The sequence below is a fragment of the Amblyraja radiata genome, chromosome 32 (genome assembly GCF_010909765.2).
Source record: "Amblyraja radiata isolate CabotCenter1 chromosome 32, sAmbRad1.1.pri, whole genome shotgun sequence".
Lineage (NCBI taxonomy): Eukaryota > Metazoa > Chordata > Chondrichthyes > Rajiformes > Rajidae > Amblyraja > Amblyraja radiata.
In genome coordinates, this window is record NC_045987.1 from 20,618,973 (window position 1) to 20,642,236 (window position 23,264).

General features: G+C 41.0%; 1 protein-coding gene and 1 long non-coding RNA gene across 7 annotated transcripts in view; one reads left to right on the forward strand and one right to left on the reverse strand.

Annotated features, from left to right (window-relative positions):
- dennd1a (DENN domain containing 1A) overlaps positions 1 to 23,264 on the reverse strand; it is a 492,710-nt gene that overhangs the window by 394,368 nt on the left and 75,078 nt on the right. The window lies entirely within an intron of this gene.
- Positions 1 to 23,264, forward strand: part of LOC116990701 — a 29,949-nt gene that overhangs the window by 4,939 nt on the left and 1,746 nt on the right. The window contains exons 2-4 of the long non-coding RNA XR_004416603.1: positions 7,991 to 7,993; positions 8,624 to 8,632; positions 13,415 to 13,421. This is a non-coding gene — a long non-coding RNA (uncharacterized LOC116990701). The remainder of the gene's footprint in view (positions 1 to 7,990; positions 7,994 to 8,623; positions 8,633 to 13,414; positions 13,422 to 23,264) is intronic.

A 23,264-nucleotide genomic window follows, 5' to 3' on the forward strand; every position in this document is an offset into this window, starting at 1 on the left:
GAATAAAATTCACTCTCAATGCATTTAGGTGGGGAAAAAGTAAATAAGTCAACACAATTTTTTTTCAACTTGCACAGATGACCTGGCTTCAAATTATGGATCACCTGTACAAATCTAGCTAAACTCGCCAATTTCAAAAGATAGTTTTAATTTATTAGAACTAATGTGTGATATGATCAGTTCCCAACCACATGAAACAAGGTGATACCACACATGAGAAAACATTTGCACACTGCATGCATCAAAATAATGTTTTATTTTTGAAGTTGGAATAAACATTTGTAAATGGTTATCTATATTAAACACAAACTGGACTCTTTTCAATTATCTATTTTTAATCCAGTGGTGATCGAAGTCTTTAATATTTTTGCATTTGAACCAAATCAATTGTATCGTCTTCTTCCATCAAACGTGATTTTTACCGCAGTTCTGCTCTGAATTGCTTCTTTACCCATTTTCTTTACTCAGAGAATAGAGGGCATTGTCAATAACGGTATGGATAGTAATGCAGAGTTTTAAACGTACAACATTCAACTCTAAAATTGAAGACACTTAGTGGCCGTTGGAGGGAAACCAGCATACATAGCTTTGATATTGGTAAACCACTTAATCTCATTGCTCGATTTCATGCAGTTTTAGTCAGACAAGTGTTTCTAAGGAGAGCACTGCAGGCTTGGTTAGACCTTAATCTGAGTCGCAGCCTGACGTGATTTTCCAGCTGAGAGGATGGGAATATGTCACAAAGCAGCGCATCAGTGAGTTACTTGAGCATTGCTCTTTTACATGTTTTGGAGTCTGTTCTGCTGCACGAACAATGCTCCAGATTCACCCGCTTTGGGCCAAAGACATCCGAATTAACTTCCAATTTGAGCTGTTGGGCATGTTGTATTGTTTTAGAATTTAACATTACCCCTAGTCAACTTTAAAATTCAGAAAGTGATACTTCGAAGCCAAAAAAACAAACTGCAGGAGCCATATAATCTTGGTTATAAACTATAAACAATTCAATATAAAGTATTCTATTTAAGGTCAGACATTTAAATTGGACTATCACTTTTCCATAAACTGATTGCCTGAAGGCAGCACATAAAACTTGCAAAAATCAATCATCAACAGTAGAACGGCAACTTTTCTTTCGTCTGATTTGAAAAATCTACTTTTATGAGGGCTGGCAAATTTGGAAAGCTTCCAGCAAGGGGTGGAAAATTTTATGGAGTTGGGGAAAAAAAGCAAACTCAACTGAATTTAATTTGTTTTTATTTGTTCATTCACTGGATGCGGGTTTTGCTGACAAGGCTATGCTTTATTGCCATTCCCTAACTGCCCTTCAGTAGTGGTGAGGAATGGCTTGACTACCTCGTGGAACCACTGCAGTCCATCTGACCACTAATTGTCGGGACATACATTTATTTTGGCTTGGAGAGTGGGGGAGGGTGTAGAATCAACAGTCTCTTGGTAATTACCAAATCTCTGCCCACTACCCCCACTGGGATTTTAATGGCCTGGTGTAGACTTCATTGGCTGCTTATCCTCTCTGCAATTTAGATTCTGCAAAGATTTCTTCAGTTGAACAAAATGGCTGAGTGGCGAGAGGTCTCAGTCTGAGGGAGAACGAGGGAAGGAATAGGGCCAGGGTAAGGGAATCAAATACAAGGCGGCAAATAGTGTAGCACAAAATTAACCAGGATCAGTAGACCGGGTCCCAATGCTTTTGTTTTACACAAAAAGGTGCCGGTATGCATGATTAATAAATGCATGCATTACGTGGATGGAAAACAAAATAATAATGTTGTACCTTATAGTAGTGCTGATATGCCATACCATCACAATAAAGGCATTGATGACTCCTTTGAAATCACAGAACTGTGTGGACTCGAAGGGAATATCTTGTTTCTATAAACAGTGATCTAATCATTAACATTATTTTAGACACAAGGACTGCAGATAAAGACACAAAGTGCTGGAGTAACTCAGTGTCCGATGAAGGGACCCGACCCAAAGTGTCGCTTTTCCGTATTCTTTAGAGATGCTGCCTGACCCCGCTGAGTTACTCCAGCTGTTTGTGTCTTTTTTGGTAAACCAGCATCTGCAGTTCCTTGTTTACCCACAAAGTGCTGGATTAATTCAGCGGGTCAGGCAGCTCTCTGGTGAATAAGGATAGGTGACGTTTCGGGTTGGGACACTTCTTCAAATTATTTTGTTCACTATAAAATTGTATGGGATGTTATGACTATATAATAATCAATACTAAACGTCCTGATTTACAATTTCAAACACAATGAATAACAAGTGACATACTCCAATTAATACACTTTGACAAGTATCATATATCTTTTTACATATCACCGACAGTTAATCCTCCCAGGGATGTATATTCGCACGGTGAAGGCAGAACTCCTTTCTTGCACACAGTTATTTTCTCTGTAAGCAGTACAAAGATCAAATGGCTGATATTTACCCTTTGGGTGCAAGCATTTTTACAGGTAGAAGGATTGTTTGGAATAATCCCCCAGATGTTATTTTACATTTATACCGACAGAGAAACACACTTTTCATCTGAGTTCTCTAAGATATAAATAGAACAAAACAGATACAGACATGGTGCTCACAGTTCAAATTCATGGAGCGATACAGTATAAAAAAAGCCCCTTCAGTCCAAATCATCAAGCACCCATTCATATCCCACTTACCAGCAAGTGGTCAATAGCCTGGATTATTTAAGTGATCGTATAAATACCTCTTCAATGTTGTGATAACCTCTGTTTCCATCATCCGTCAGGCAGTGTGTTCTAGATTCAACTCACCCTTTGGATAAAAAAATGTCTTCCTCAGAACTCCTCAAGGCTCCTAGTCCTTGGCCATCTAATGAATGTACATCTTCAGCAATGTCCTGGCCACAGATGTTAGATTCACAGGCATATAACAATTAAACACTCTTGATTCTTGAGCTTCCCAGCTCATTTATTCTACATCCTGAATAACCAAGACATGCATTCCTTATGTTTTTTGCACATACCTGTGTTCCACCTTCAGATATTCTCAGACCTGCACTCTAAGGTCCCTCTGTTCGTCAATAATCAGGGCTGTCTCATTATTAGTCCATTCAAAATGAACTACCTCACACTAGGATGAAATTCCATTTTAGTCATTGCTCTATTCATCTTACCAACTCATCAATGGAACTTGACTTCACGCTTCACTTTCAACTTCACCACCCATTTTAATTTATCCAACGCGGGGAGGGGGAGCAAGAGCGGAGCTGCGGGATATCGAGGAGACCCTAGTGAGAGCCTCATCTATAATGGAAGGGGCGGAACCTCCGTTCCGTAAAGAATGAGGACATCTCCGATAACCTAGTGTGGAAAACCTCATACTGGGCACAGATGCGGCGTAGACAGAGGAATTTGGAGTAGGGGATAGAGTCTTTACAGGAAGCAGGGTGGGAAGAAATGTAGTCTGGATAACTATGGGAGTCAGTGGGTTTGTAATTGATATCAGTCAATAGTCTGTCTCGTGTGATGGAGATGTGAGATCTAGAAACGGTAGGGAGATGGCCCAAGTGAATTTGAGCGCAGGATGGAAATTAGTCGTGAAGTTGATGAAGTCAGTGAGTTGCATGGGTGCAGGAGGTAGCACTGATGCAGTCATCAATGTAGCGGAGGTAGAGTTCGGGGATGCAGAATTCACTGACTTCATCAACTTCACGACTAATTTCCATCCTGCACTCAAATTCACTTGGACCATCTCCGACATCTCCCTGGCCACATTTTCCCATCTCCACCCCTTTCTGCTTTCCGCAGAGATGCTGAGTTACTCCTGCACTTTATGTCGGGTTGTTTTTTTTAAACCAGCATCTGCAGTTCCTCGTTTCTACATCTCTACATGAATGTCCAGGTATTCTGATGCTTAAAAAGATAGGACCATTTTTCTATTCCCATTCCTCAGAGATAGCCTCGGTGCAATTTGATCTACGGATCAAGTTATGCAATAATATTGTTACAAATGAAACATACATCTCATGTATCTTCAGCATATTATTTTTGGTCTGTGCCCACTGCTCAACAAACATTGAGAACGGTGAACCTCATGTTGAAAGTGCAAGGTTATTTCAATCTCATGGGTTAATATTCTTCTTTGTAGTTCATTAAAAGTTATTTTCCTTTGCATAATCTACCCAAATTGAATTGTTGAAAATTCTCTGTTGCAACCTTTACATCACCTGCGCTACAAAACAGCATCCGCCACACCAATGGCTTAATGTGTGATTCATTTCTACAAACCCCTTAGAAATCTATTTTGATGCCAGTGCAGACTCATTGCAACACGGATAAATTAAACAAAAAGATTAAAACTTTGCTTTGAGTGGATCAAAACAGTATGGAAAGCCCATGAGGATTGTTAAAAACAGACTTCTTGTTAGTTCATAAAAACTTGAAAAAGTATTTTGTGTAGTTCCATTATAGTTCCTGTTTTCCTATCCATAATATATTTTTTTAGATTTTAATACTTCATTTGTTATTTCTATGCTATCAAACGATTTATTTTTCTAAACCTACAGAAGTGAACTCTATTAATATTTCTGGAATTGGACATATTCAGCTTGCAAATTAAGCAGACAAAGCAAAAGAAAATTGCTTTCCATGCCACCACAAAGGAAAATAGTATACACAGGGATTTACTTGTCCAAAGTCATTACCATTCAAACTAGCTCAAGGACTACTGATTCTCAGTGACCATATAAATCAAATTCGAATTCTGTCATAACATGAACTTCTTTCATCCCCTCTGTTTTCCCCCTTTCTGATACGTAATGGTCTGCCCTCAGCAGAGCCCTCACCTTTGTTCTCCTACTTATCCTTGGACCATGATCCCACAGACGAGCACCAGACCTTAATATCACACAGCATTTCTGATTTCATTACTTTCGGCTCTCTGCCCTCCTCCAAAGCCTCCAACCTTATCGTTCCTCAGCCCCGCACGGCCCGATTTTATCTTCTCCCCAAAATCCACAAACAGAACTGTCCTGGCAGACCGGTTGTATCTGCCTGTTCATGTCCCACTGAATTAATTTCCACATACCTCGACTCCATCCTATCCACCCTGTCCAAATCCCTCCCTACCTATGTCCAAGACACCTCACACGGTTTTCGTCTCTTCAATTACATCTGTTTTCCTGGCCCCCACTCCCTCATCTTTACTATGGATGTCCAGTCACTCCACACCTTCATCCCCCACCAGGAAGGTTTTAAAGTCCTCCGTTTCTTCCTCACCGCAGAACCAGCCAATTTCCATCTTCTGACACTCTCCTCCGCCTAGCAGAGCTGGTCCTTGCCCTTAATAACTTCTCCTTCTACTCCTCCCACTTCCTGCAAATCCAGCGTAGCTATGGGCACTTGCATGGGCCCCAGCTGTGCCTGCCTCTTTGTAGGTTAAGTCGAACAATCACTGTTCAAGGCGTACACTAGCCCTATCCCCGAGCTCTACCTCCGCTACATTGACGACTGCATCGGTGCTACCTCCTGCACCCATGCAGAATTCACTGACTTCATCAACTTCTCGATTAATTTCCATCCTGCACTCAAATTCACTTGGACATCTCCGACATCTCCCTGCCGTTTCTAGATCTCACCGTCTCCATCATAGGAGACAGACTATTACCTGACATCAATTATGAACCCACTGAGTCCCATAGCTATCTAGACTACACTTCTTCCCACCCTGCTTTCTGTAAAGACTCTATCCCCTACTCCCAATTCCTCCGTCTCTCTCCGCATCTGTGCCCAGGATGAGGTTTTCCAAAGCAGGGCATCGGAGATGTCCTCATTCTTTAGGGAACGGGGGTTCCCCCTTTCGATTATAGTTGACGCTCTCACCAGAGTCTCCTTGATATCCCACAGCTCTGCTCTTGCTTACCCTCCCCCCATTCGTAACAAGGACAGAGTCCCCTTGTCCTCACCTTCCACCCCATGACCCGTCGCATACAGCATATAATCCTCCAACACTTTTTCCACCTCCAACGGGATCCCACTACTGGCCACATCTTCCCATCTCCACCCCTTTCTGCTATCCACAGAGACCGTTCCCTCCGCAACTCCCTGGTCAACCTGTCCCTTCCCACCCAAACCACCTCTTCCCCAGGTACTTTGCCTTGCAACCGCAGGAGATGCAACACCTGTCCCTTTACCTCCCCCCTCGACTCCATCCAAGGACCCCAACAGTCTTTCCAGGTGAGGCAGAGGTTCACTTGCACCTCCTCCAACGTCATCTATTTGTATCAGCTGTTCCAGGTGTCAACTCCTGTATATCGGCGAGACCAAGCGCAGGCTTGACGATCGTTTCGCTGAACACCTCCGCTCAGTCCGCATTAACCTACCTGATCTCCCGGTTGCTCTGCACTTTAACTCCCCCTCCCATTGCCCAGCGCAAATTGGAGGAACAGCACCTCATATTTCCCTTGGGTAGCGTACACCCCAGCGGTAGGAACATTGACTTCTCTAACTTCAAATAGCCCTTGCTTTCTCTCTCGCTCCATCCCCTCCCCCTTCCCAGTTCTCCTACCAGTCTTACTGTCTCTGACTATGTTCTACCTTTATCCCACCCACTCCCCTAACATCAGTCTGAAGAAGGGTCTTGACCCAAAATGTTACTCATTCCTTCTCTCCAGAGATGCTGTCATTTTTTTTTTTAAACCAGCATCTGCAGTTCCTTGTTTCTACATCTCTTCATGAATATCTAGGTATTCTGATGCTTAAAAAGGTAGGACCATTTTTCTATTCTCATTTCTGAGATAGCCTCGGTGCAATTTGATCTGCACACCAAGTTATGTCAATAATATTGTTACAAATGAAACATACATCTCATGTATCTTCAGCATATTATTTTTGGTCTGTGCCCACTGCTCAACAAATATTGAGAACGGTGAACCTCACGTTGAAAATGCAAGGTTATTTCAATCTCATGGGTTAATATTCTTCTTTGCAGTTCATTAAAAGTTATTTTCCTTTGCATAATCTACCCAAATTGAATTGTTGAAAAATCTCTGTTGCAACCTTTACATCACCTGTGCTACAAAACTGCATCCGCCACACCAATGGCTTAATGTGTGATCAATTTCTACAAACTCCTTAGAAATCTATTTTGATGCCAGTGCAGACTCATTGCAACACTGATAAATTAGACAAAAAGATTAAAACTTTGTTTTTAGTGGATCAAAACAGTATGGAAAGCCTATGAGGATTATTATAAACAGACTTAAGTTAGTTCATAAAAACATCAAAGTATTTTGTGTAGTTCCATTATAGTTTCTGTTTTCCTATCCATAATATTTTTTTTAGATTTTAATACTTAATTTGTTATTTCTATGCTATCAAACAATTTATTTTTCTAAACCTACAGAAGTGAACTCTATTAATATTTCTGGAATTGGACATATTCAGCTTGCAAATTAAGCAGACAAAGCAAAAGAAAATTGCTTTCCATGCCACCACAAAGGAAAATAGTATACACAAGTATTTACTTGTCCAAAGTCATTACCATTCAAACTAGCTCAAGGACTACTGATTCACAGTGACCATATAAATCAAATTATAAAGGTACTTCTTTCATCCAACTTTGCATTCCACAATCTGTTTGGGTTTCCATAAAATGCACACACGTTACTGGGTTTGGACGTTATCTTTGCTTACATGTGGATTAATTCTTATAACAATTCGATTATTAAAACAATTAGTATGGTGCAACAAACAGATAACTAGCTTTGAAGTATCATTAAAAGCAAGGGTGGAATCATTAACGCTTTTACTTCAGGCTATACCAAGTGACATGTTAACTTGGTACAGTAAATGTGGAATACCCATTCAATTTACCAATATGTACTGAATGTATGGAAAACCAGAACATCCATATGTTGTCAATATTTGCTATAGGGCATCCACAGCATATAAAGCTAATGATGCAGAGAAACGTTACAAAATACCTAATTCCATAGAAGATGGTGGGAAGCATGGCGACTCGTCTACTGCTTCAGAGTAATCTACTATTCCTTCACTCTTATACCTAAGTATAATTGTGCCTAATGACTGAGCTATATGCACAAAAATAATTTCACTGGACCCAGTTAAATGTGACAATAAAGTACCACTGAACCATTCCATTTTCCTATTCACTGTTACAGTCACAATGGCATAGGGTAGCTCACTCTCCAGGTGTAAAAGTCAAATGTCCAAGCCACTCCTATACATTTCAGGAGAAGATAAATCACAAGCATAATAAAAATGTTGTTTTTAATTTTTTTTTAACATATATTTACCAGTATTATTATAATAAAAGCACACAGAAAGCAAAAGTAATTTAAGTAAATTGTTCATTTAGTTTCTTTATTTTAGAACTAAAAAGTTAAAAATGTTAGCAGACCACAGCTTGGGAGTTTAGAGTTACAACAGTTCTGCAGAGAATACACCTCAAAGCCCAAGTGTTCCAGAATTGCTGAATGCTGGTAATGAGGACAGTGCAAACATTTTTTTATTTACTTAAAATTTTAAACGTAACAATAATAACCTAACCCAATTTGCACTAACAGCCGCAACATGTAGTTTTAAATTTGCCTTTTAACGATTTAATTTAGTGTCTTCTTGTCCCACTGAGGTTCAATATGTTGATCTGAAATTGATTTTATTACGTCAGTCCTCCACACTTTTCAAGGCAAAAATGCTTTATGTTTTTGAAGTCTTTCCTCACAAGTTGATATTGGATGTCTAGGATCAGTCCATGTTTTGAAGGCATCTCAGTAATACAATTCACCCCCAATTACACAAAACAAAATTCAATCACACCACAGCCCATTTATCTTCATACCCTCCAACTTGACTTCAATTGATTTGCAAATATAGTTGGGAATTCAGTGCCCAGGGCACCCAAAAAAAAGTATTTTGCTTTATAGATAGACCATTGTAGGACAATTTTACAACATTCACTTTTGTAAAACTATACATGTGCTGTTCTACATAAATTCACAAAAATCAATCTTTACATTCAGACTCGATTAGCACAATTATGTCTCCATCAACATAATTATAAGAATCCATCATTTCAACACTCACAGTATATAGCAATGCATTATCAGATGTTTTTCCGCAATATGGAATTAACCAGTCAGTCATCTTAACAAAAATTTTATTTTTGTCTAAAAACATTTTAATAATTAATGGAGAAGATGTTGGTAGCAACCTCAATCCCCATGCATGGCTTCCAGCTATTTCAGGTGAATTCTCTTTTCTAGAGAGGTGAATATGAACATCCCTATGTGAACAGCCAAGTATTCTGATGCTTAAAAAGTTAATAAAATGTTCCTACTACCATTGCCGAGATAGCCTTGGTGTAATTTGATCTGCACACTGTTATAATAATATTGTTAAAAATAAAGCATAGATATCATATACCTATGATAATCTATCATATACCTATATCATATTCCTATGATATACCTCAGCACAATATTTTTGGTCTTTGCCCACTGCTCGATAAAAAATGGAGAACTGTCGAAGCTCTTGGTGGAAGTGCAAGGTTATTTTAATCTCACGGGTTAATATTCTTGTATATAGTTCATTAAAATTTATTTTCCTTTGTATAATCTTTCCAAATTTGAATTGTTGAAAAATCTCAGTCCCAACCTTCACATCCCCTGTGATAGAACACTACAGCCGCCACACCAGTCAAGACACTGCTTAATATGATCAACTACTGCAAATTCCTTAAAAAGCATGTTTACAGCCAGTGGAGATTCTTACAACATTGATAAATGAGACAAAAAAAACATAATTTTCAGTAGAACAGCAAAACAATATGGAAAGCCCATGAAGATTGTTCCATAGTAGCAAAACAAACTTAACTTACTACAATTGCAAGGTAAAGCAGATCAGAAGAGAAAAGGTAAACAAGATAGCATCACTTTATAATCTTAACAAATGATTATTATTTCAGAGCCTTCATACTATCACATTATTAAGAATTATTTACAACTAAAAACTGTTTCTCTCTTTTTATAGATGCTGTCTGACCACTTATTTCTAGTTTGAACCAAGCAAAATGTGTTTTTGTGTCAGAAAAAAATAGTATTTGTAATTATTTACAAAGTATTTGTTGTCGTTTCATTACCCATTTCTGTTTTCCTGTCCATATTTTTGTATCTTAATTATCTGTCATTTCTATGCTATCAAACAATTTATTTTACTAAACCTACAGAAGTGAAGTACTTACATTTCTAGAATTAGATATAGTCAGCGTGCAAATTAAGCAGACAAAGCAAAATAAAATTGCTTTCCATGCCACCACAAAGGAAAACGGTATTATTTACTTATCCAAGGTATTATTCCATTTACTTGTCCAAAGTTTTACTTGTCCACAGGTATTATTTACTTGTCCAAACAAAGTTATTACCCTTCAGACTATCTTTTGCATTGGAATGCCATTTCAAGTACTACTGATTCACTGTGACTGAATACATCAAATTCTACTACTGACGTACATTTATATCTTTAATCCAATTTTGCATTCCACCAATCTGTTTGGATTTCCACAAAATGCACACACTTTACTGGGTTTTTACATTATCTACGCTTATAGATTAATACTTATAACAATTCCATTTGTAAAACGATTAGTATGTTGCAACATACAGGTAATGAGATTCTATCTGATCAGTAAAAACAAGGTGGAATCATTAACACAGACACTTCATGCCTTACCAAGTGTCATATAAACGGTACAGTAAATGCAATTTGGCAATATGTGCTGAATGCTTGCAAGACCCAAGTATGGATGTGCTGTCAAAAGTTGCCATATGGCATACATAGCATTTGGTTTACAAAATATCATGTTGTAAAAGTTCATTTCATTCCGTACAGGATGACGCTAGAAACATGGTGCCTTTTGTAAACCGCCTCTGTGTAATCTCCTTTACACTCTTGTATTTGAGTATGATTGTGCCTAATATACAGCAAGATTGTTACTGAATCTGAATTTCACGGTATCTAAGTACATGGGACAATAAAGTACCATTGCACCATTTTATTTTCCAACTCGATGTTGCTATGAATCTCTGCAGGCACAAAGTCATAGGGTTGCTAACTCTCCAAGTATGAAAGCCAAATTTCCAGGACACTTCTGTACGTTGCAGGAGAAAGGTTCACGGGAGTAAATCAAATTGTATTTCATTTTCTTTAAGCTTATGTAGTCACTTAATATATTCTTGTGTGTAAAAATATTAAAATGTAACCTATATTATAACAAGATGAGTTGAGTATAGGAGCAAAGAGGTTCTTCTGCCGTTGTACAGGGCCCTAGTGAGACCACACCTGGAGTATTGTATGCACTTTTGGTCCCCTAATTTGAGGAAGGACATTCTTGCTATTGAAGGGGTGCAGCATAGGTTTACAAGGTTAATTCCCGGGATGACGGGGCTGTCATATGCTGAGAGAATGGAGCGGCTGGGCTTGTATACTCTGAAATTTTGAAGGATGAGAGGGTATCTTATTGAAACATATAAGATTATTAAGGGTTTGGACACGCTAGAGGCAGGAAACATGTTCCCGATGTTGGGGGAGTCCAGAAACAGGGGCCACTGTTTAAAAATAAGGGGTAAGCCATTTAGAACGGAGATGAGGAACCACTTTTTCACACAGAGAGTTGTGAGTCAGTGGAATTCTCCACCTCAGAGAGCGGTGGAGGCCGCTTCACTGGATACTTTCAAGAGAGAGCTAAATAGGGCTTTTAAAGATAGCGGAGTCAGGGGATATGGGGAGAAGGCAGGAACAGGGTATCGATTGGGGATGATCAGCCATGATCACATTGAATGGTGGTGCTGGCTCGAAGGGCCGAATGGCCTACTCCTGCACCTATTGTCTATTTCCCATCAATATTATCCATGGCCAGAGAAAGAGGATGTAAAATATAAGGTTTTTAGTAGAAAGGGAATTCTCACCGATTATTTATGTGGCCTTTCCGTCTGTGACTCAACTGCTGCGTTGCAGGTCCAGGCTACCCAGGCTAATAATGAACAGAACCAAAGCGGATTGTTTTTACAACATTGATGAATTTACCTTACAACAAGAAACCATTAACTCACACTAATCAACTCAAACATTTCATTTGAACGCACCTGCCGACAGGTTTAACCGCATGTCAACACCAAAATAAAAACATCAAACTCGTTTTCAACAGGAATCCATCTGATGACTGGAAGCCACTTGTAATGTTTAGCCAAATCTAATAAGGCATATTGAAGCTGTTAGGGTGCTAAGCCAGTGTTTATGGATCCCAGCATGCCCAGTTTAAAAATGAGCACAGTGTTTGATGAAAGCAAGTATCGTTAACTTACCTAAATGGCTAAACACATCCACAGATAAAAGATAGCATTGTACATTTATCCTTACTTTCTACCTGATGGGATGTGAAAAACACATTGTGACGATGCAGAAAGCTGGTTTGCACAAAAGGACACAACGTGTCGGAGTAACCCAGCGGGTCAAGCAGCATCTCTGGAGAACAAGGATAGGTGATGTTTCGGGTCAGGACCCTTCCTTAGACTGATTGTGGGGAGGGAGACAGGGAAGGAGAAAGCTGGGAGAGAGGAGAGGCAGGACAATGTGTGACAGGTTATAGGTGAACACAGTCAGGGGGGGGGGGGGGGATTAGCATATTTAGTTTAGTTTAGAAATACAGCACTGAAACAGGCCCTTCAGCCCAAGTCCAAGGCAACCAGCGATCCCCGTACACAAGCACTATCCTACATACTAGGGACAATTCAGTTTTTTTTACCGTAGCCAATTAATCTACAAACCTGTATGTCTTTGGAGTGTGGGTGGAAACCGGAGCACCCGGAGAAAACCTTGCAGGTCACAGGAAGAACGTACAAACTCCGTACAGACAGTCCCTGTAGTCAGGATTCAAACCAGGTCTCTGGCGCTGTAAGGCAGCAACTCTACTGCTGCCAGTGCCGGCATATGGTAGGAACAAAGTGATAGGGGGTGAGGGGGAATGGTGGGGGGGGGGGGGGGGGGGGGGGAGTGGGTGCGGGGGAAGGAGGGGGAGAATGGTGGGTAATGGGGGGGGGGGGAGAGACGTGGAGCACAGGAGGTGTTGGGAGGAAAGGATACACTGTCTATACATCAAAGACACTATGCTTCAGCAAAAAACAAACTACTGGAGGAACTCAGTGAGTCAGGTACCATCTGTGGAGGGAAATGGACAACATTTTTGGTCTGGTCTTCATGACTGGAGTAGAGGGGAGATAGCTGGTAGAAAGATGTGAGGGGAAGGTGTGGGCAAGACCTGACAAGTGATAGGTGGTTGCAGGTAAGGAGGGGCTGATTGGCAGCAGGGTCAGGTGGGGGAGAGAAGGGTGGAGATGACCACAAAGGCTGGTGGTGATAAGTGGAGAAAACAAAGGACTGCAGATGGTGGAATCTGATAAGAAAGGAAGACGAGGAGTGAAATACTGAACCAGAAGGAGGGATGGTATGTATATGGGAAAGATGTTCTTCTAGTCTGCATGTGGTCATAGTCTGGACCAGGCAGAGGCCAAGGACTGGTAGGTCAGTGAAGGACTAGAATGAGGAATTGAAGTGGCATGCAACCAGCAGCTAGAGCTGGCCTTGGTAGACAGAGCAATATGGTATATATTCAGTGAATGCGCTGCCTTGTCTACACTTGGTCTCACCAATGTAGAAGAGTCCAAGCGAGACTAAGTGAACACTTGCGCTTTATCCGCCAACGACCCAAAATGACTTCTCTCCATTCCCTCTACAGATGCTGCCTGACCCACTGAGTTCCTCCAGCATTTTGTGATTTGCTCAAGATTCTATCATCTACAGATCCTTGTGTCTCCACCTATCACTTGCCAGCTCTTGCCTCACACCTATCCCTCATCTCTTTCTACAAATTATCTCCCCTCCCCTCAAGTCCTGAAGCAAGGTCCCAACTCAAAATGTCATCTGTCCATTTCCTTCCATAGATGCTGCCTGACCCGCTGATTCCCCCCAGCAGTTTCTTTTTCTGGTTCAAGATTCGAGCAATTACATTCTCTTGTGTCTCCATTCTACACTTCATTCTCTCCAGTTTACACACAGGGTAATCAATCCTGGATGTACAAACGCATTGAATCTTTCTTCAGACTATGTTCTGTTTAATACATCCCTTGCAGACTATAAAATTCAACTGATGCCTAATAACAAATGCCTGCACCGCAAATCCCAGGTCACAGAAGCTCATTCAAACAGATTTGTTGTACCATAATCACTTGTTAAAATTGTTTAGCCAAGATCTTTGATTTAGAATAAAGAAAGTGAACAAAAAGGCACTTCACTCTGTAACTGTAAGTGCAGGTGATATCGTTGTTATCTGATGCAGCTGTAATACTTGACGAGGCACCAGTGCACCTCAAGGTCTATTTTGAAACAGAATAGAATAATGCCACAACAATTAAGCATACAGTGCATCTCTACAAAGCAGTTGGAATAACAGACTTTCAGCCTGGATTATTAAATAGTACTCTGGTAGCACTGGGCAACAGATAGCTACACTTTCAGATTAAGATTCAATGAGAAGTCTCTTACGATGAAAGGACATGATGAAAGGAGCTTTGTTGTTGGGTTATAACTGGGTAAATCTAAGGCAAAGGGTCAGTATGGGGCAAAAAATTATACGTGAAAGAAAAGCCAAGACAAGAAATAAAAGGAAGATTACTTAGCATTAAAAAGCATGATTAAATGAAAGTTCACGACTTTTGAAAATGTGAGCAAGAACCAACTACAGCTGGAGACTGCACAGGTGCAGTGTTAAAGTAGTGCAATGTTTTGGATAGAATATATAATAACGTGCAATTCTGAAACATTATTCTTAAGCTTAATATTACTCACTCCAACCCACATTTAGATCCATGAGTGAAGAGCTGCAAATGAATATACAGTCACCATTCAACTCCCACTGACATGTCAAAATAAAAATTCTCTTCCAAATCATTCCATATAGTTAGCAATGTACTTCAAAGTCAAGAAGGCTTGCAACCTGGGAAGGTAATGTGAGTGAGTGGTGGTGTTCCTACACTGCTCTTGTTCTTCTTGGTGATAGAGGCCATTAAGTTGGGAAATACAATACAATACAATACCATTTATTGTCATTTGAGCCTCAGTGAGGCTCAAACGAAATTCCGTTTGCACAGCCATACAAACAAAGACAATTTCCTACAGACATACACACAATTTAATTCACACAAACATCCATCACAGTGAACCCACTGTGATGGAAGGCAAAGTCTTTTTCTCTCCCCTGTTCTCCATTTCTCTCCCGATGTCCAAGCCCCAGGTGGGCGATGCTAAGTCCCACGGCCATTTTAGGCCGTGCCGGGCGATTTACGGCCCCGCTCCCGGTCTAAAAGTCACAATGTTGGAGTCCCCGGCTCATAGAAAATGATACATCCACTCTATTGAAACCATTAAATACAGAGCACAATTACAAATACGCCTCTTGATGACAGCACTTATTTTTTTTAAAGATTTTTCCCGCAACGTTTTTTTCCAGCCTTTCATTACTTTTCATTCACTGCCTTTCATTACTTTTTGAAAAAAACTACAACGTTCAAGGTGGAAAAAAAGTTTGAAGTTTATATCTAATTCACACTGGAGATCTCCTTGAAGAGTGAATCCAGCTTTTGTCCACAAATATCAAGAACTGCAAGTTAGCAAAATTAATTTTAGTAAGTAATCTTCAGAATCATTTTGCATGGTTTCCATCTTACAAGACCATGCATGTAACAAACCACACCACCTTCCCCTTTGCTGCAAGTTGGTTTTGTTGTATTGATGAAGGAAGCGTCTTTGATCTGAAATGTCAACTCTGCTACTCTTGCCACTGGTGTTACTTGGCCTACTGAGTATTTTCTTGTATTCTCTGTATTAGTTTCCAATTTTCATCATAAGCCGTTATTTTTTGCGCTGACAATCTGATGGGCTAAGGAGAATATTGGATTTGGTCGGGATAGAAAAGAAAGGGTGAAGCAGTTTGGAAATTCCTAACTGGAAATCGCAGTTGTTGGTTTAATTTAATTACCTCAGATCTGCATATAAAACTATGGTTGAAGCTAAATCTTGAGGAAGTTGTGCTCATTTGGATCTTGTCAACTGCAGTCTGTCTTTTAAAATGGATTCATCACAATAAGTTTAGCATTGGTGAATTAAAACTAAATAATTCACATAATGCTCCAACACCTGTCTCCACAAGCATTTATGTTATCACCCCAGGTACACAAAATTGCTGGAGGAACTCAGCGGGTGCAGCAGCATCTATGGAGCGAAGGAAATAGGCGACGTTTCGGGCCGAAACCCTTCTTCAGACTTCTACTCCACTATGTTATCACCCCGTCAACAGGGAGCAAAATCACTTCACTAGCACAGCAAAAATGTGAATACGGCATGAAACAGAATCCCTAAAATGTACACCCAATGTCAAGATATAATTATATTAAACAAGCATCTCCAAACAACCAGTCACTTATGAACCTATAGAAACATTTAAAAAAAAATAGGTGCAGGAGTAGATCATTCGGCCTTTCAAGCCAGCACGGCCATTCAATATGATCATGGCTGATCATCTAAATACAGTATCCGGTTCCTGCCTTTTCCCCATATCCCTTGATTCCTTTAGCCCAAAGAGCTAAATCTAAACCCCCTGTCCCATGTAGGAGACCTAAACAGCAACCTCTGGTGATCTTGCCCGCCACCTAAAAAAAAAAAAAATCAAGGTCGAGGTGACATGCAACCTCCTACCACCTCCCATGCATATGTTGAAAACCTTCCTCGACTATGAAGAAATCTGGCTTCGACTAGACCTCCGACTAAAAGATTATCGATTTTTAAAACGGCAACCTATTTTTAGTTGAGGCCAGTTTTAATCATGATGAAAAAATAGCAGCAACCTAGATGAAGCCTCGACCACGCGGAAACCACGTTCGACCATTAGGGAGAGTGACCAAAACCTCCAGTGACCTCATGGAAACCTTGGGTGGAGGGCAAGGTCACCAGAGGTTGGTGTTTAGGTCTCCTAAGTGGGACAGGGGCTAGACTCTCCTTGAAAGAGAATTCCACAGATTCACAACTCTCTGGATGAAGACGTTTTTGCTCATCTCAGTCCTAAATGGCCTATCCCTTATTCTTAAAATGTGACCTCTGGTTCTGGACTCAGAGGAAAAAAAATTTCTGCATGTAGCCTGTCCAATCCTTTCAGAATTTTATATGTTTCTATAAGATCCCATTTCATCCTTCTATTCCTAGCCCAGTCGACCCATTCTTTCAGTCCCGGCATCCCAGGAATTAACCTGGTGAACCTATGCTGCATTCCCTCAATAGCAATAATGTTCTTCCTCAAATTAGGAGACCAAAATTGCACACAATACATTACAATAATAATTTATTAGCCAAGTATGTTTTGCAACATACGAGGAATTTTATTTGCCAAGTCAGTCATACAAATAAAAAGCAACGGAACACACAAAATACATTTTAACATAAACATCCACCACAGTGACTGCTCCACGTTCCTCACTATGATGGAAGGTGAAAAAAAGTTCAATCGTTTCCCTTCTTTGTTCTCCCGCGGTCGGGGGACTCAAGCCTTCCGTTGACGGGACGATCTTGACTCCCGTAGCCGGTGGCGTTTGGGCCCTCCGCGTCGGGGCGACCAGCTCCCGCATTGGGGGGGATGTCAGCTCCCCCGCGCCGGGCGATCGGACCCCGGGTTGGGGCATGTCGAACCTCTGCGTCGTTGGTGTTCCCGACTCGGCCTCTCCGAGACTGCGAGCTCTCGATGTAAAGTTTTCAGGCCACGGTTGGAGCGATTCCAGGCAAGGGATCGGTTTCGATGGCAAGTCCACGCCCCACGGTGGGGTTCAAAGTCAGTCAGAGGAGGCCTCCAGCTCCACGATGTTAGGCCGCAGAGCAACAAGATATACGATCCGGAAAACAATCGCATCTCCGGCAAGGTAAGAGACTGAAAAATAATTCCCCCTCCCCCTACATAAAAAATTGAGCACATTTTCACAAACTTTTGAAACGCACTAAAAATAACAAAAAAAGATGAAAAAACAGACAGTCTGTTGGCAGGGCTGCCAATCGTGCCAGGTGCGATCTCACCAGGGCCCTGTACAACTGCAGTAGGACCTCCTTGCTCCTAAACTCAAATCCTCTTGCAATGAAGGCCAACATGCCATTAGCTTTCTTCATTGACTGCTGTACCTGCATGCATACTTTCAGTGACTGATGCAGAAGCACACCCAGGTCTCGTTGCTCCTCCCCTTTTCCTAATCTGACACCATTTAGATAATAATCTGACTTCCTGTTCTTGCCACCAAAGTGGATAACCTCACATTTATCCACATTAAAATGCAGTAAATAACTAGGGTCCCTGCACCGAGCCCTGCGGCACCCCATTAGTCACTGCCTGCCATTCTGAAAAGGACCCGTTAATTCCTATTCTTTGCTTCCTGTCTGCAACCAGTTCTCTAACCATGTCAATACCCTAGCCCCAATACCATGTGCTCTGATTTTTCACACTAATTTCTTGTGTGCGACCGTGTCAAAGGCTTTTTGAAAGTCCAGATACACCACATCCACTGGCTCTCCCTTATCCATTCTACTTGTTACATCCTCAAAATATCCCTGAAGACGAGTCAAGCATGATTTCCCCTTCATAAATCCATGATGACTTTGACCGATCCTGTCACTGCTTTCCAAATGCGCTGCTATAACATCTTTAACAATTGACTCAAGCATCTTCCCCACTACCGATGTAAGGCTAACTGGTCTATAATTTCCCGTTTTTTCTCTCCCTCCTTTCTTAAAAAATGGGGTTCCATTGGCTACCCTCCAGTCCACAGGAACTGATCCAGAGACGAGCGAACATTGGAAAAAGATCACCAAATGCATCCACGATTCTAGGGCCACCTCGAGTACTCTGGGATGCAGACCATCAGGCCCTGGGGATTTATCTGCCTTCAGTTTACAGTTTACCTAACACCATTTCCTGACTAATGTGGATTCCCTTCAGTTCCTCCTTGTGCGTTTAGTGCGTTGGACTAGATCCTCGGTCCCCTAGTATGTCTGGGAGATTGTTTAAGTCTTACTTAGTGAAGACAGAACTGTTCTGCCATTTCTTTGTTTCCCATTATAAATTCACCTGTCTCTGATTGTAAGGGACCTACATTTGTCTTCACTAATCTTTCCCTTTTTACATATCTAAAGAAGCTTTTAGAGTCATTTATATTACCCGCAAGCTTTCTTTCATGCTCTTTTTTCCCCTTTTAATTAAGCTCTTTGTCCTCCTTTGTTGAGTTCTAAATTTCTCCCAGTCCTCTGGTTTGTCGCATCCTCTGGCCAATTTATATGCCTTTTCCTTGGATTTAACACTATCCTTGACTTCCCTCGTTAGCCACGGTTGAGCTGCATTCCCTGTTTTGTTTTCTTTTTTTCGCCAGACAGGGATGAACAATCTTTGGAGTTCATCGTGCGGTCTTTAAATCTTTGCCATTGCATCTCCACCGTCAACCCTTTAAATACAATTTGTCAGTCTAACCTAGCCAATTCCCATCTCATACCTTCAAAATCTCCTTTCTTAAGGTCCAGGACCCTAGACACTGAATTAACCGTGTCACTTTCCATCCTAATGCAGAATTCCACCAAATTATGGTCTCAGTTGCCCAAGGGGCTTTGCACAACAAGATCGCTAACTAATCCTTCCTCATTACACTATACCCGGTCCAGGATAGCCTGTCCTCTAGTCGGTTCTTCTACATATTGGTTTATAAATCCATCCCGTATACATTCCAGGAAATCCTCCTCCTTGCCGCTGCTACCAATTTGTTTGGCCAAATCTATATGTAGATTAAAGTCACCCAAGGTAACTGCATGGAAAATGGAAAAGAACATAGAAAATCTATGAACGTCATATAATTGGGAAGATTAATTCAAACTCTTTATAATCATAGTACAGATCATCCCTAGGTAACCAATGGGTTGTGCTTATACAGGCGGTCGTGTCGATTTTGGCCGCAAGTCAGAAAGCACACACAAATCACTTCATTGGTAACAATATCTCCCCAGTATTGCAGTGAGTGGCATCAAAAATGACGCAAGACTGATAAGAAAGAACAATTGCTGAAAGTGGAGAAAGAGCAAACGAGTTCTGCCGTTCGTAAGAACGAATGTATGTACGCACTTTGAAATTAATTATATTCTGAGAGCTCATTAGTATGCAAGGATGTCGATAGGTCAAGCATTCGTAACCTGGGGACAGGCTGGATATGTTAAAGATAATTTACTTGAAATGCCCAATGATATTGACATGCCATATTATGTTAAGTTTTCTTAATCGGCCTGTCCCACTTAGGCGACTTTTTAGATGACTGCAGGAGACTATGCAGTCGCCACATGGTCGCTACATGTTCGCGGGTAGTTGCCGGGGAGTCACCTTCATGATGGCGAAGAATTCCCGCATTCTGGGAACTAGTCGTGGTCTCATTATGGTGTGTGTGTGCGTGCGTGCGTGTGTTCCACAGCCGCCATTCCAGTTGCCGGTTTTTCAGGCGACTGCCGGCAACTTGACAGTCGCCGACAGTCCATTGAAATATCGCCTAAGTTGAACAGGCCCATTTGTGTTCTTCCTTCATATTTTAGTTTAAAAACAATGAAGCGCTACTTGAAATATGCAATACTTGAAGCGCTTGACAATCACCATTGCTGTATGACGTACTGTTCAATGTTCTATAGTCACATTTTTTACAATGTGCAAAGACATTTTTTACAGAGAGGATGGTTTCAGTCTATACTCTGCCTATCAGTGGTGCAAGAAGTCAGTCAATTAAGGCACTAAAATAGAAATTGGATCGGCATGCAGTAAGACTCGAATGAAAGAGCAGGTCAACAAGATGGAACAAGGAGCTAGCATTTTGCCCAATGGGTGATATGGTCTCCTTCTATGGTGTAAAGAAACATAACTCACTTCCACTTCCCTGCAATAAATTTGTGTATGGTCTAAGAAAGGAGCCTTGGTCAATGACAGCCCACTCACTGCATCAACAGCTGTTGAATCCTCTTGCTTTTGCAAAAGCTGTGAGAAACAGTTAATATTCCACACCGTTTTATAAACATGACAAGCCAGGGGCCGAGGCCACAGAGAGCTGTAACGCTGAGATGAAACAGCTCTTTCTGGTGTCTCTGTGGGGAAAAGAAATACAACAGCCTTTCACACCACCTGTACTTGACGCATGGCCAAATAAATAAAGTAGCTAGCAGTTAATATTTTGTGCTGTAAACCCCCCCATCATTTTTGTTGAAATTTTTTTTAAATCCCTTTCAGGCAAAAAGCATCCAGCTAAAATACTAAAGAACACGACAGCGATGCCGAAGAGAAGGAAATACATGGTGGTGCTGCACTAGAATTTCTGGGGTTCGGTTACACTGAGGCAACTTTGTACAAGATTTCGGCGGTAACCGAGATACTATTTCTCCACACATATCTGTAACTAACTGCTCAATATCCAGCTGTATCCTTTGTCAGTCTTCTTCCCTGTCTGCAATTTCACCAATTGTTGGGTCGTCTGCAAACTACAACCTATCTACATTTTTGGCCATGTTATTTTTATATATATCACAAACGATTAAGGTTCCAGAACTGATCTTTACAAACACTGGTCACAGACCTCCTTTCATAACTTAAAAATCATCTTTCAAATTCTCCTTCTGTTCCATCCATACAGGTGAAAATTTAGATGTAGAATAGAAATTACTGGCTTCATACCAACAAGTTAAATCTTAATCTTTTACTACACATCTGACTTTCTGATCTCCTCAAACCACCCATTCTTATCATAAGGAATGAATTAAGCCAGAATGGATGATAAATGTGTAGGAAGGAACTGCAGATACTGGTTTATACCGAAGATATAAACAAAATGCTGGAGTAACTCAGTGGGTCAGGCAACATCTCTGGAAAAAAGGAATAGGTGACGTTGCACCCTTCTTCAGACACTAAGATACAGAAGGCCAGAACAAAACCGACCGGCAACAGATGACCTCAGGAAGGGTGGATTCCATAATGGCCCAATTGTTGGCTGGGGAAGGTGTGCTAATGGTACAAGGATGCAAACATTAGGATGACTAGGGTGGAGGAGGGAGTGGGTAGAGAGAAGGAGGAAGGATGTGTTGGAACAATATTGAATTTATACATTTTCTATCAAATACTAGAACTGTAAATTAGGAGCTGCAGATCTATTTGGTGGTGCTAGAGGTCAACACTTGGAGGTCTCCTAAGTCTAATAGCAAACAGTATTTAAGGCATCAATGTATAATTGGGTTAACAATTTAACTCACTGGGATGCATGTTATCTGTTGTTACGGCAGATAGACACATCATAGCCATAACAGCCAAGCACAATATTTGATAAATGGTGAGAGTTCGGGTAGTGTTGATTCTGCAAGGAAGGTAGGTGTGCTTGTACACAAGGTATTGAAGGTCAACACACATGTACAGCTAGTGTTTAAAGGGATCAATGGTGTGTTAGCCTTTATTATGGAAGTCTTATGGGGCTGTCCCACTGTACAAGCTAATTCAAGAGCTCTCCCGAGTTTAAAAAAAAAATCAAACTCGTGGTACGCACGTAGAATGTACATTGCGGGTGCGTCGGAGCTCGGGACGTCTCTTAGAAGCTCATAACGCTAACGGCAGATACTCGGGAAACGCGGTAAGCTTGCAAAGAATCGTGAAGATTTTTCAACATGTTGAAAAATGTCCACGAGAGCCCCGAGTACCTACGAGCGGCCATTACCGTAATTCTCCGAGTTCGAATCAGGGGAAACTCGGGAGAACTCTTGAATTAGCCCGTACAGTGAGACAGCCCCATTATTGCAACTGCTAGGGCCTCGGTGAGAGCATACTGCAATATTGTGCACAGTTTTGGTCTCCTTCGCAAAAAAAGGATGCATTTACATGGGGGACATTATTAAAAATTCATTAAACTTGTAGCATGAAAGGCAAGATTGTCATTGGTGGAGAGGCCAAATAGATTGGGACTGTATTCTCTAGAATTCTGAAGAATGAAAGGAAATATCAAAACAAACGAAAGTCTTAATGAGCTAGATGAAGGGAATATGGTTCATTCTGGGTGAGTTTAGTATCAGTAACACAACGTTGGAATAAAGGGTAGGCTGTTTAGGATGGAGGTT